The sequence below is a fragment of the Solanum verrucosum genome, unplaced genomic scaffold, assembly GCF_900185275.1.
Source record: "Solanum verrucosum unplaced genomic scaffold, falcon-dt-bn FXZP01000136.1, whole genome shotgun sequence".
Classification (NCBI taxonomy): Eukaryota; Viridiplantae; Streptophyta; class Magnoliopsida; order Solanales; family Solanaceae; genus Solanum; species Solanum verrucosum.
The window spans coordinates 1,751,679-1,764,206 of record NW_026020145.1 but is presented as its reverse complement, the minus strand read 5'-3'; the positions used below and the strand labels follow the sequence as shown (position 1 = coordinate 1,764,206).

General features: G+C 35.2%; 1 pseudogene; it reads right to left on the bottom strand.

Annotated features, from left to right (window-relative positions):
- Window positions 1-1,360: 1,360 nt before the first annotated feature.
- Window positions 1,361-9,880, bottom strand: LOC125828026 (endoplasmic reticulum oxidoreductin-1-like; annotated as a pseudogene).
- Window positions 9,881-12,528: the final 2,648 nt, after the last annotated feature.

Below are 12,528 nucleotides of genomic sequence, written 5' to 3'. Positions count from 1 at the left end.
TGCGATGTGGAGAGAGAAATATCACTGGGGGAACAAGTCCATGATATGGACTTGTTCCTTAAATCCTGCCCGATCTTTTCTTACATGTTTTTCTACCTTAATTCGCCTAGAATCGAATGGTTTCTTTCCCAATCACTTAGATTCAAATACTCAACTTATGTACATGACAATCTACTCCAAACCACCTCAATTCACTAACTTTTATCTCAAGAATTCATCAAACACATCCTAATTCAAGAGCGGAAACAATACTTTCAAGAACTCAAATTCTTCAACTTCAAGAATGAAACTTTGCTGAAAATAACATGATTGGTGTGTGGGTAAACGAACCCAACACTATGAGAAACTTACATACTTCTTTGGTATCAAACCCATGGCGAAAATCCGCAACAAAACTCAAGAATCTCGACGAACGCTTTGATTGTTTCCTCTTTTCTCCTCTTTCTCTTCTTTTCTTTTCTTGAACTCTCAACTAAAACTCTAAGCATAGATTTTTATTTTTTTTTACCCTCCCTAGGAGCTCCCACCCCTTTTGCTCCCTTGGTGACTCGAACTCGCAACCTTCGGGTTGGAAGTGAGGGGTGCTTACCATCCGGCAACTCCCTCTCGTCTCTAAGCGTAGATTGGGATTATAAAACTGAAATAAATCAGTTTAGGCCCCTAAAACCTTACTAAAAATGAATTAAATCTGATTGGGTAAGAAAAAGACCAAAATACCCCTCACTATTTTCGGGTAACTTTCCTTAACTGGACAGCCTGACTCATAAGGGCATATCTCACTCATCCAAACTCGAAACTTAACAAACTCGGTGGTGTTGGAAAGATAATTCAAAGAACTTTAAATTGATATCTTATGGGCCACCTAACTCATCATGTGCTAAAAGTTATGATCGTTTGAAGTTGACCCAAGACTTAAAAGAACTTGCGAATAACTTGAATGAATTCTCTTTAGTTCTTTTTGGAACTCAAGGTACTACATCTAGTGACCTTAATACTTAAGAAAACTTAAATTCCTTGGTAAAATCCTACTCACAACGAAGGGCGGTTCGAGTCTTAGCTCAAAAATGTTCCGGGGTGTTACACTTTGTGTGTAAGGTTTTGATGAACTCGGCTTGCGTCAAACCTAGTCCAATAAACTCCCACTCGCCACTCTATTGATGCTAACACGTTTAGTGGGGAAGACTTGGGAAAACATCCTCCCTTTTTTGCATTTTGAATATTTGTTTAAATCGCAATAATAACCTTTTCAACCACAAAAATAACATCGTCCTTGTCATGAGTACCATCCACATAGAAGCAATGTTTCTGCTCCTATCAACCAAAGAATCCACATGAAGTGGAATCCTCCTAGGAGAGGTTACTACAAACTGAACAATGATGGGTCTGCCTTGGCAATCTTGGATGGGGGGGGGGGGGCACTAGGGGCATCTTTAGAAACAATCAGGGAGACTGGGTTATTGGCTACAGCAGCAACATTTACCATACTACAAACACCATGGTTGAAATCATTGCCATCAAACAGGGCTTTACTGTTGCTGCTGATCACAATCTCATGCTCCTGGAAGTTTTCACATACTCGATCAGGAAGCAATAAACATGATCACCAATAACCATCTAACCTATAACCCAATTATTTCTCAATGCATATTGTTGATGACGAGGCTGGGCAACCCACTAATAAGGCACGAGTACAGATTGCAAAATAGAGTTGCTGATCCGCTGGCCAAGGAAAGGTCCAAAGGAAGATGTTTTGAAAAGCCTAACATTTTGGTGTTCCCCCCATATTTGCCATGGATGTTGTCTGGGCAGACATCTCGGGAACTATATTTGCTAGATGTGATAAGGATCATAATATTACTAATAATATAGTTGACTACTGTACTATGAATGGTAGTGCACCAGAAACGTTGCTATATATAATATGCATCCAATTAACCAATAAAAAAAGAGAAAGTACCTCAAACAGTTCACAAGCTTCATATCCTGATGTGGTCGCAATCATTAGACACAAGAAACTTCTTGTTCTTATCGGTACCACAAGAAAACTTCTAGCGTTAACTCGTACATGAGGAAGATAACTTCGTCTCAAAGTTAGAGCAAAGACTTACAAGTTTCTAATCATAATTTACATTTCACCACATTAAAATAAACAGGAAAATAACACCTGCGTGCAAACCAGAGTTGCCTCCACTGTGATACTTATACATGACCCCTGTCATCGATGGTTGGTCACTAGGTGTAGAAACTTGTTTTCCCATAACCTTTTCTAGGGAAGGCCACATTTCATGTACAAGCATAACGGATTCTAAAAGCCGATTCAGTAAGTTAATCAATGCAATAACTTCATTCTGTTGAAACTGAAACTGAAAAAATATACAAAACAGAAAACAAAGGCCCCCATCAGTCAATTTGGTTAAGCAACAAGTAATGAACTAAGAAGAAAGTCAAATGGAAGATGCAGAAATACATGACGAAAATTTAGATCTCTCTCCTTTTCTTTTGGACTTGTAAGAAAATCTAATGAACGCATATTTATGAACAAATTAAGCAACCTAAATGAACCAAAACTAGCAGCACCCATATTATGATCTATGGCAAAAGTCAACAAGGAAGATGCCAAATGTTGGCCATTAATTCATATAAAACAGAATAAACTGGAAGTTGTTTTAGATGAGGCTAATGCAGGTCATTCATCTGTGGAAGGCTTACCATTTTATGTAAATGTTCCTGAGAATTGACGGAAAATAGGATCTTTAATGCAGTACCAAGACCAAGAAACTGAAGCTTTCCCCAAAGACGACACTTTTCACATCCAATGCAGTCCATCAATGCACTACAATTTTGGTCAGGTACCATAAAGAATTTGTTAATGGATGGTATAACACCAAGATGTCCAAGCAGAAGATACTAGTACAATTGTTCATCTTGGTAGCTAATGTATCTAGAAGGAAAAACTACATTCCAAACAAACATGAATCAAGTAACATGTATGGTCATGCTCACGAACAAATAACACTAATTCAACAATAACAGATGAGAGGAAGTAAGATGATATTAAGAACTGGATTATTTTCCTCATTATGTTTTTCATTTATATATGTTCAATAAAAGAGGAGAACCATTAAGATTCAAAAGAGGGAGGGAAAAAAGGTGTAAACAATTTCTCGAGGTGGTGCATTACTTTGAAACACACGTAGAAGAAGTCTATTCTAGAGAAGTATCAATCAACCAGGATATTGATAGAGAACCTGATATTTCTGAACTGCTTTTGAATTTGCTGCATCAGGTCAGGCTCGCCTTTACCTTTCCACAACCTCACCTCATTAAAAGGTAAAGGACATGCAAATTTCAGTTTGGGATGGTAAACCAATTGCTCAATCCAAGATTGTGTTTTCAGGTCATCCTCAGGGTTTCCAGTATCATATGAAGCCTTGTCCAAGTAGTTTGCTGCCTGCAAAAATATGAAATCAGTTAAAATGCTGACAGGTGCATGTAAGATCTTCCAAAAGTAGTGCACTTTTAGAAAATCTGACAGCCGACAGGGGTTAGACATCATTTTTAGAGAGTGCAAGCAACACTTCTGTTGCTGCTCCTCTCCCATTAGGGGGGGTGGGGTCAAGCAAGCATATTGATTAAAATACTCACTTTGGTAACCGCACGGAGCACAAATAGGAAAGTGAAGTATAGGTTGTCAACACGGTCTGGGAATTTTAAGACACGGTCATACATCAAAGTAAGATTCCGTCCCCACTGAATCAGAGGAAAGCCAGAAGAAAACAGGGAATAGTGTCAGTTTGACAATTATCATTGCACAAGGATGCTACTATTGTACAACCTCAGGAAATAACTATTGGCTATAAACATGTGATCATTTCTTCAACAGCCTATATATGTGACAGGATGTTCTGATGTGTTTTACTGTTCTTAAGACAATGAAAATTCATCTTGGCTCCAGTTAACACTAGATAGTAGATAGAAAAGACATGACCAAAAAAATGGAAGTAGCAAGATCATAATACCGTGTTTAATGCTTCATCAAGCAAGTAATCAGCTGCTATATGAATAGAAATTGAGGAGTGAAGGCCAGATATTAATTTATACAATATATTTTTCTCGGGGCAAATCTCTCCAGCTAGATCTGCAGATCATATAACAGATATTTAACACTTCAAAAGCTGATGCAAAACAATTAGAAATCTTCCCAAAGTCATGTACAAAGAAAGAAGTTGAAAAAAAATGTAGAACAAGCAAAACTATTCATACTTAAAATTTTTGCAAATATGATGTTATTGAGATGTCGTAGATTCTGAAGAGGAATCTGGTAACAAGTTCTAATTTTGGAGACCTTTATCAAAATTTGATGTGGTAAAGCTGGAATCCATAAAGAACAAGGCAGCCCATTCCTTCTCTTGTCACATTTCTAGATGCACTTTAAAATGAAAGTAAAAAGTAGATTTAATGGGATTCCAAGAAAACGTTTCTTACACCCATTACTTCAAAAATGCCAAATCTTCTTCATCAACCACATTATAAAGAGCCACACTGTAATGTAGGTTTGTAACAAACAGAAGATTTAACAAATTCTGATACTGCAAACGAAGTTTTAAAACAATTATGATCAACATGATTCATCTGAACTTCAAAAGTCCCCGGAGGAATATGTGCATCTAAAAGATCTTTCATATTGTGCCCATTCCCGAAATTGGTTCTACACATATGACTAGCGACGAGAAAAATAAATGCAATAGCTGAATGGTGATGGGAAGTATTGGTCAGCATGTGACTAAGCACAACAAACTATGCAGGCAGTATATAAATCAAAGGAAACTAGTACTCCTATAATCTTATAGGTACCAGCTCGCCTATGCATGTTTCTCATATCCATTATAAGTAGCCACTCAAAGACAGAGCCAGGAAAAGAACGACAGAGGAGATATAGAAGTTGAACAGTTCCATACGGAAAGAATTAAGAAGTTCAGAGATGAAGATAAATGAATGAACCAGCTTACATTTTGGGGGCAGTTATCTAGATAAATGGCATCCCATATTCTTTTAGCATATGGACCACTGTATCCAGTGTATCGTTCAGGGTTCAATTGGAGATTAACATATGTCATTTCAGCTGAAAGTAAGAAAACAATATCAATCCTGCTCAATTTCAGAGAATATATTCACTAGTATTTCTGTATGAAGAAACTATTCAATTCGTTAAAGAAATAAAAAAGGGATTTAAGATAAAATATATATTTTTTCTTTTCTGGTGGTCTCCTTCTGAAAAAAATACACACACCCCTTTTGGGTGGGCAGGATTGGAGCTATATACATAACCATAGAAAGTTAACAACCATTATCTGTCTCATCATCATTAGTCCATGGATTGTCCACTTCCACCCAGCCTTTGAATGTTTTGGAGTCTATTGTACGATCAACAGTTCCCTCGGGATTTTCTTCTAGACAGACAAGATTACTTGAAGAATATTGATGACTTTGTGCCTTAAATGGCTCAGGAAATTCTTTTTCTGGGCATTCACATATACTGCAGTCTCGTAAATGGCACTTGCCATCATCTATCCAGAATGGACAATCACATCACAACTTAACCTGAAAACGTAAAATAAACAGGACAAAAATGGAACTGGGTTAACAACGGCAAGTAAGAATATCAGAAATATGAGCAGTGAATTATGAGACAGTATAAAATAGGAAAGAAGCAAGTGACGACAGCATAAACAGTAGGCTGCAGTAACTCTCTTTGGAACCGGAGATTATGTCATTAAACTATAAATTAAATCAAGTGCATTAAGTTATAAGAGAATCACAAGCCTTCTTTAAGAATAGAAAAGAAAGTATAAACATGGAAATTTAGAAGCAAAGGATAGGACTAGTTAATTGGCATTTAGGAATCCATATCAGAGGATCAGTAACTAAGAAGGATCAATTAATTCCCATAAGCAGAAGACTTGAAAGGGCAGCCCTGGTGCACTAAGCTCCTGCTATGCGCAGGGTTCAAGAAGAGTCGAACCACAAGGGTCTATTGTATGTCAAAACAGATCTGTAGAATACAGATCCATCAATCAACATAATATGTGAGAGAGAAGCAAGATGTGAAATATCAATATGGCTTCTACACAAAAGAGCATAGCTTATCTTCGATCACATCTTGTTAGTACTTCACCAGTAATAGTCAAGGACTATCAAATACTTGAATGCAGTTTGATGTCAAGGTACAAAGAACACTGATCTTTCATAGCAGTGCACTATACTTATAAAAGAAAACTATCAAGAAAGTGTGAAATTATAAAGTTGATTTTTTGGAACTACAAAAAATCCTAGATTTTTAGGAAGTTTCTAGAATAATCTAGTGTAGTCACTTGGATAAGTATCTTGTAGAAATATCTGGATATTCTAGAGTAGAAGATAATGTTACTAAATTTTTCTTGTGGATGTTTTAGAGGAATTAGATATTTGTAGAGGATCATGGAATAGTCTAGATTTTGTAGTATCTAGAACCATCCATAGGTAAGTATAAATAGGGGATGGTATTGTAAATTTGTAATCAACCCAATAAAAGACAATTCAAGAGTCTTCTTCCATAAACAAGTTCTCCTTTCTAATTTCCTCTTCTTTAGTTGAATCTTTCGATCTTAGTTAACGATCTTGGGCTAGTAGAAGGTTTTCAATTTACACTTTTCTTCTGCTATTCTCTACTTGGTATCAGAGTCATAGTCATACGTTGGCTTTTGAATTTTATTCAAGATCGGGTTAGTGGTAGATTCAACTAGTTTGGGTATATAGATTTTGGCGGTCGTGTAAATTGACTAGGGATGGAGTTGTTGAATCAGTCCAATTACAAGGTATGGAAAACATGTATGAAATCATACCATGTAGGCGAGGATTTGTGGGATGTTGTGAATGTGAATAACACAAGTCTTGTTGATGGACTGAGAAATTGTAGCGCATACAAGAAGTGGAAGCAGATTAATCCAAAGGCGGAGTTCATTCTGAAGAGGACAATCTCCTCCGATTTATTTGATCATATTATAAAGTGTAAATCAACTCATGAAATATGGAAGACCCTTGATCGTTTTTTCAACCAAAAGAATGAAGCACGACTGCAGATATTGGGGAATGAATTGGCTAACACCACTCAAGGTAATCTTTCTATCGACGAGTATTTTTTAAATATTAAGAACTAATGTTTTGAGATATGTTTATAGAATCCCGAGGAAGCTATTTCTGAAGCACGAATGAGAAGAATAGTCATTCGTGGCTTGAAACCTGAATATAGTTCATTTGTGACATCGATTCAAAAATGTGCTTAACAGCCATCCTTGGAGGAATTTGAGAATTTGTTATCGTCACAGGAGCTATTAGCCACACAATTAGCTGATGTATTTGTCAAAACAAAAAGCAATGCTCTTGTAGCCGAAAAGAGGAACTTAAAAGGAAAAGCTAGAGATATGTCGCACTCTGGATTATCAGGTGGTTCAAGCTCGCCTGGAAATAAGGAAGAGTCTTCTAACTATTATGGTAAGAAGCCTCCCAGATGCTATCGATGTGGCAAAGTAGGACACATAAAAAGATATTTCCGAGCCAAGGAGAGCAATATGTCTTAAATAATTGCTGAAGAAGAAGAGGCTGGGAAAAGATTTTAGTAGCTGAGGTGCAAGCAATAGATGCTATGGTTTCTATCAACCTTGAAAGAGAGTGGATTGGGGTTTTAGAATATAATGCAATCAATCACGTGGAGAAGCAAGACACTGATGTCTTCAGTATGAATCAAGAAACTTTCGAAGATGATCATACTGGTAATTTGATAGCTACTATTTAAGAAATCAAGGAAGTAGATTCTGAACAAGCAGTGTTTAGGGCTATACATGCCAACAGTGAGAATTTTAGTGAAAGCAACGAGGGAGATGTATTAGAAGTTGAAATCTCTGATCAATCGTTAGCTATAACAAGGTCAATCGTTTGCTTAGACCAAACATTGGAAGCAAATGGAGAAACTGTTGATCAAATAAATGGAGAAGCTGACCTTGAAGGCCAAATTTCAGCGATGCGACAGACGATACAACTTTCGAAAGCTCTAAAGCTGCTAAAGATTTTATTGAAGAGTTAGAAAGGGAATCTGGTGGTGGATCCTATTATAGTGTCGAGGCTTCACAGGCAATTGACCATCAGATCGTCACTAAATCAAATGAGGAGGCTTATTATATGGATGAAAGTTCCTTTTGTAGATGTTGTAGATGAATTAGATATTTGTAGAGAATCGTGGAATAGTCTAGATTTAGTAGTATCTAGAACCATTCATAGGTAAGTACGAATAGGGAATGGTATTGTAAATTTGTAATCAACCCAATAACACCCCAAACAAAGACAATTCAAGAGTTTTCTTCCATAAACAAGTTCTCCTTTTTAACTTCCTCTTCTTTAGTTGAATCTTCCGATCATAGTTAACAATCTTGGGCTAGCAGAAGGCTTCCCGATTTATACTTTTCTACTGCTATTCTCTACAGAAAGTTACATGGAAAACCACAGAGTACACAATAATAAATAGTAAGCTATATATCCAAGTAGAGAAGCCAGACCGACCATCACTTGCAGATGGTGTGATTCATAAACTAACAACCAGTACATGATTTCTACATGATAGGAACATATCAGCATTTACAATTGACAGATCAAACAGTTTTAACTCACGGACTAAGTACATAAGCATACTAAATATTTTCCATGAGACATGATTGAATGCATACCTTGAAATATCTGAAAAATGGTGTTTTAACAAGTTCTTGGAGCAATGGATGTAGTACTTCCTTGTTAAGTTGACTCACCACCCGGTAATCACAGCAACATTTCTTCAAAACCCCACTACTATGCTTGCCTACCCCCTACAATATTTCCACCATCGCAAAATCCAACTCAGAGAAAATCCATTTCTATATATTTAAGAGGGAAAAAAAGAATCATATTTTGTACTACTTGTCATCACTCTTAAGACTGAATTTCATGTACTAGTGATCCATCAGTCCAAAAAAATACAAAAATCTCAGCTTAAAAAGTAGGACTAGAACAAATAGTAAAATATCACCGTTTCAGAAAAGTAAAAAAGTTAAGCAAGTCATAAATCCTTTTCTTAGTTTTTCCTCCAAACAGAGAAATCAGAAAGTTACATCTCAATATAGGGAAACATAATCAATCTACTACAGCTCAATCCAATACTATGTGAGAATGCTATATGAATCACCTATATATTGTGCTCCAATCAGACACAATTATTTTATTTTTAGAAACAAGAGCGAATGATCAAAATCACACCTAAAGTATCTCAGTTTTTCAAGTTCCATACCTGAACTATCAAGTGTACTAGTTTTCTAGCAAAACTATCACCAAACACTTATTGAAACACAACTAAATTACAAGTTGTTCCCTTTTCCTACTTGTAATATCAACATCATTCAAGTATGATAAGGGAACAACAAATAATTGAGGTGTGTTTGGATAAATAGGTGGTAAAGGAAAGTCACATAGACATTGATAGTTGAGATATGGAAGTTGAAGAATGGTAACTTCATATCATCATCATCGAAGCGTAAAATAATCCCAAGCAAGTGATGAATAACAATAATATGAGCTGAATGATTATGATTAAAGCAGAAAAACAACCTGAATACACATGCAACTTTTGCCAGTATTTCTGTTATCGTATAGAGTACTACTGAGTAAAATAGCAAAGAAAATAACAAGTAAAGCACCAATTAACCAATACAATTGAATTGCAGGGTTCTTCTCCTCGTCAATTTCGTGATTTGCCATCCCGATTTTGAAAAAAAGAAACAGAACAAGAGAGAATATTGAAGCAGAGTTTTGGTCGGTTAGAAAAGCGGTAAATATGAAGGAAGAAATGGAGAAGATGATGAATAAAAGGTGGGAAGGAACAAAAAATGGAAAATGCCATGGGCGGTTTCTTAACGGTCTGTCTCATATGAAAACAAAGACAAAATAAGGCAAAATATAGTAAATACTGTCTTTATGTCACCATCCTTCATTTTTTGCTTTTCATCTTCTTTCTTTTTCTATATGACTTTTTTTATTTAAGATTTGGGGAAGTGCATGACATGATTTTTGAGATGATCTAATGCATTTAGGGAAATAAATTTAATTTGAAAATTAAAAATATCGACCAAACTCTATTTTTTTAATTAACGAGGTCAAATTTGAATTTTAATGATTTTATTAAGTTCGAAAGGTGATTTTATGAATTGATGTACGTTTTGCATGAAATATTGAGACTTCCGAGATTGATTTGTATCTTTAATTAGGTTTCTAGTTAAATTTAAAAATTTGGGTTGATCAATGCTCAAGAAGAATCAATCAGTTAAGCAAGTCATCAACCTTTTTCTTAATTTTATCTTCAAATAAAGAAATCAAAAAATTCTATCCCAACATAGAAAAATACAATCAATCAATTAACTATGACTCAATTTAAAACTAACAAAAACATGTTATGAATCTTAAAGGGATAATGTATGAGTATCTCTCTAAAGTATGACTAAAATCTCAGTAACACACCCATATTTAACTAGAGTCATATTACCTCCTAAATTATTTTAAAACAGAATAAACATACCCTAAAAGTTGACATGACGGGGAGAGTGTGGAGATAATTTGGTGTTGTACCCATCAACAAAACTTATTTTAGTCCATAGACACTCAATTTATTTTTGATTTATTTTGTAGGGTTAGGTTAAGAAAAAGTGAAAAAGTGGGGTTGGGTTGTGGGGTCAGGGACATCACTTTACAAACTTGGGGGATAAAATATAAGTTTTATAAAATCATTTTCTTCCCAACACTTCAAATATTAAATAAATTTAATCCCTCCAAAAATAAAGTACAATCCCCATATAAAAAAAATTAATAACTTCAATCTTAGAAAACTTTGTTCCGATGAAACCTCAGAAGTTCTTAGAACATCTTCTCCAATGTGGTTTTGATCTTTCATATACCAGCTTTATCGATAACATAAACCTCCATAAAACACCTTCTCCAAGAACCAACCTTTTCATCTTCCATTCTTGAAACCATAAACAAACGTAAGATTTCATATTCGTTTATGAAGATTTCAAACGAAGTGAATCAAGTCTCTTTTGTTCAATTTTGTTCCCCAAGTTCAGTTGAATCTTGTTCAATCTTCTTCCTCTCAAGTAAGTTTAATCATATTTCCAGAAAATTTAGTCCTGTTTGATTTATTTTTTAATTGCGGTAGTGTAGTGAAGTTTAGATTTTTGCTTAAACATTTGAAAATCTGACCCTTTTTAGTTCATGTTTTTGATTCTGCATTGTTAATGACGTTTTGATTTGGATAATGCATAGAAATTGTTTGAAAATTTTATGTTAGCAATTTGAAATTTTTAATGGTGTTTATGTCAATGACATTGATCGATTTTAATGGTGTTTATGCCAATGACATTATCGATTTTTGTTTGAACTGCTACTTCTTTTGCATGTGTTTTTACTATAAGCTTTGATTGTGTTAATAGACTAGTGGTCGATATTTTGATATGACAAATTTGTTTTTGCTTGTATATAGTACATTATGGCTAAAACTAGAGGCGGCATCATCAAACGATTTGTTCCTAATGCTTCTAAAAATAAGAAAATAAAGGCTTAAGAAGTTTCCAAAGCTTCAAAAAAGAAAAAAAATTGTTGTGGAAGAACATGAGTCAAGCTCAAATTCTGATACAATGACCGAGATTGACAATTACAAGGACAGTAGTGCCCAGTCTAGTGATGATGTTGATTCTAGTGATGAAAAAAGTGATAGTGAAGATGAGGAGAGTAGTAGAGATACTCAAACTGGTGATAAGGGTGAAGATCCCCTAACTTTGCCAATTTGTGCAAGAGACATTTCTGATAAGTCGTTTGATTTAAAGACATGGATGGATGAGATATGATCTTTTCCAGCAACAATTTCTGTAAGAGCAAGGATGGTTGTTTATTGTGATTTTAGATATCTTCTAGTTCAAGGAAAAATTTATGAAGACTTTAAAGGTACTTGTTTTAGACACTTGAGGCATATTTCAGAACATTTCAAGTTCAATGGACATATGATCCATTATATATTGTTGCGATGTGTGAAAAATGACTAAAAACTTACATGAAATTTGATTCTGTGTGAATGATAAGCCTGCTTGTTTTGGCTTAAGAGAATTTTCATTGATTACGGGACTGAATTGCTTAGTATACCCCCCTGATTCAAAACTGAAAAAAGTTCTTGAAAAGGGTGAGAAATTTTATTACAAGGTGACCAAGAATAAGAACATCACTGCTACAAAGTTGATGCGTTTGATCAAGGGTGCCAAGTTGAATAAGGAGCAGAAATTGAAGTGCTCTTTGGTTTTGTTCGTCCACACGATTTTGCTTTCCCATGATCGATCTAACATTGTGGATTCAAGCCATATTAAGATGGCGGATGATTTAGATTTCTTCAATAGTTATCCGTGGAGGGAAGAGAGTTTTAATTTAACA